The sequence below is a fragment of the Alexandromys fortis genome, unplaced genomic scaffold, assembly GCF_014885135.2.
Source record: "Alexandromys fortis isolate MF-2015 unplaced genomic scaffold, M_Fortis_MF-2015_v1.1 scaffold_8_1_9099942, whole genome shotgun sequence".
NCBI lineage: Eukaryota > Metazoa > Chordata > Mammalia > Rodentia > Cricetidae > Alexandromys > Alexandromys fortis.
The window spans coordinates 677,565-680,689 of record NW_026067898.1 but is presented as its reverse complement, the minus strand read 5'-3'; positions in this window follow the sequence as shown (position 1 = coordinate 680,689).

Below are 3,125 nucleotides of genomic sequence, written 5' to 3'. Positions count from 1 at the left end.
GGGGCTGGAGAGATGGCTCAGTGGTTAAGAGCATTGCCTGCTCTTCCAAAGGTCCTGAGTTCAATTCCCAGCAACCACATGGTGGCTCACAACCATCTGTAATGAGGTCTGGTGCCCTCTTCTGGCCTGCAGCATATACAGACACAATATATTGTATACGTAATAAATAAATAAATAAATATTTTTAAAAAAAAGCTTATTTTTATATGTGGTAAAAATCAATTTGAGTTGCCAGGACAGTGGCAGTGAAATACAGGTTACATGTACAAACCAGCTGAAAGGGAGTTTGGCATCGGCGGTGGGGCAGGAGAGTCCGCTGTGAGTTCTCTAGGTGGGGGGGAGCGGAGCAGAAGACTAAGGTTTGAGCCTTGAACGTGCCCACATTTATGTTTTTGGAGAGGATTGAATATCGGGCTAAAATGTTTTTTGCTTTGTGGAACAGATCTGAGGTCACTCAAGGAGAAGCAGGGTGCAACGGGGGAGGGAGCTGTGGGGCCTGCCTGTCACTTCAGAATGATGGATGAAGATAATTCAAGGTTTGTAATTAGTGACAAGAAGCTCATGGGGCATGGATGCACCCTTCTCCCTCAAGAGACCCTGCTAAGGGGTTGGGGCTCGGATGTAAAGTTTTCTCCTTTCCAGACGACGGTGTGTACGCATGCGCATATGGTACAAGCGTGTGAATGAGAACATCTGCACCTATCCATCCATGGATATGTGTGCATGTAAGTAAACACGGGTGGCACATGCTTACATGTGTGTAAGCGGGCATGCGTGTCAAATTGCAAGTCAAAGACATGATCTGCCATGAGAGGAGTCGCTGAAACATTAGACATCTATCTGTGTCGCATGAAGAGATTCAGAGAAGTCTGGTCTGTCTCAGTGCTGCAGAAGGCAGTCCGGCCGTCCTGCGTCCCCACCCCCATGTGAAATCAGCAGACCGTGGTTCTATGTGCATCTATGGGGGCAGCACCTGAGGTCCGTGTTACAGAAAATAGGGAATCTCATATTTTCCCACAGCATTTCTTTCTAAGATCCAAAATGATGCCGAGCTCCTGGGTGTGTTTGTAGCTACAGCTTAGAAGAAGGAATGGCAGTTTCTCCTAGAAGAGAAACCTACTTTGGGAAAAAAGGGATCTGGTGTATCGAGCACCAAGTTCTGGAATTAGACACCGGGGTCTACTCCTGACCCCACTGTTTGTCAGCTGAGACACTTTGAATAAGTACATTAGTTTAATAAAAGCTTCATTTTTTTTTCAACCATAGAAAGGAGATAAGGACTGGTGCTTCTTGTATATTATGTAAATTTTAATGGTACAAATTTGAAAGACTGCAAATCTCTCACAATTATAAAAATCAAGGATTGCATAATTTCAAAGCTGTCGGCTGAGGGGCTGTAAACTGTACTTACAGTTATTGCCGATGACAGGGCCACTTGGGCTGGCAACAGTAAATAACTTCCACCAACACTCGTCTTACGTGGGATTGAGCTGATGTTTGTGAATGTCATAACCTCTGACGGTGGCATTAATGACGATGTGGTGTGTGCTTTTACCATCCAGAGAAGTCATTGAAGAGATCTTCCGCACCCTGGGTTGGTGTTGTCTCAGCTCATTCAGTGAAACTGTCAGTTCCAAAAAAATCCACCTCCAAAATCAATAACTTTGTGATGGAAATTAGAGATGATCGTTTTAAAAAGCTACGAAAAACTGAAATAGAGTCAGGGAGGTGGCTCAGGAGCTCAGAGAGCTTTCTGCTTGTACAAACAAGGCCCGTTCTGGTCTGTGTTGGTAGAACACACACACACACACACACACTGAAAACAACGACATCAAAAAAGACTGGCTGAAGTAGTCATGCCAAGAAGTGAATTTTGCAATGCCCACTGTACAAACTAATAGCAAATTTAGCGTTTAATAAATTAAAGAACAAAATGTAGTAAAACCTTCCAACAGGGGTGGAAGGTTTGTTCCACTTCCTCCCCAGTTATTATTCTGGAAATTATAGCGTTAAATCATGTTAAACCATAAGATTTTTATATTTATTTATTTATTATGTATACAATATTCTGCCTGTGTATGCCTGCAGGCCAGAAGAGGGCACCGGACCCCGTTACAGATGGTTGTGAGCCACCATGTGGTTGCTGGGAATTGAACTCAGGACCTTTGGAGCAGGCAGTGCTCTTAACCTCTGAGCCATCTCTCCAGCCCCCTAAATCATAAGTTTTGAATTATCCAAAATCTCAGCAATGTTCTTTTTTCTCTTTCTTTCTCTCTTTCTTTCTTTCTTTCTTTCTTTCTTTCCTTCTTTCTTTCTTCCTTTCTTTTCTTTTCTTTCTTTCTTTTCTTCTTTCTTTCTTTCTTTTGAGACAGGGTTTCTCTGTAGCTTTGGAGCCTGTCCTGGGACTAGTTCTTGTAGTAGACCAGGCTGGTCTCAAACTCACAAAGATTTGCCTGCCTCTGCCTCCCGAGGGCTGGGATTAAAGGTGTGTGCCACCACTGCCCTGCTCAATGTTCTCTTTTCATGAATGTGGTCTCCTGTTATGGGAAATGGCATAACCTGAATTTAGACTTTCCCGAGAAACAGAACCAGGACTGTGGTTGGAATGCAGTGGTGGATAACTAGCCTGCCGTGTGTGAGGCCCAAGGTATGACTCCCAGCACCAAGAGGAAGAGGAGGAGGGGGAGAGGAGGAGGGGGAGACACAGAGAGAAATCAATAAGGTTTGTTTGTTTGTTTTGATCTTTTGAGACAGGGTCTCCCTACATTGCCTTGTCTGGCCTTGAACACATAGAGATCTGCCTGCCCCTGCCCCTGCTTCCTGAGTGCTGGGATTAAAGGCATGTACCACCACCACAACTGGTCCAGGTTTTTATTTTTGCTTGTTTTTTGTTATTGTTTCATTTTTGTTTTTCTGGTTGGTAGGTGGTTTTTCTGAGACAGGGTTCAGAGTATCCTGGACCTTGCTACGTAGCTGAACTACATCCTTGAACTCCTGGTCTTCTTGCCTTTGCCTCCCAAGGATTGGACCTGGAGGCATCTGCTACTGCACTGTGCCAAGAGGGTACTTACTAAGGGATTGGCTCTCATGATGACGGAGGCTGAGAAGGCCCATGCAGGCCATTA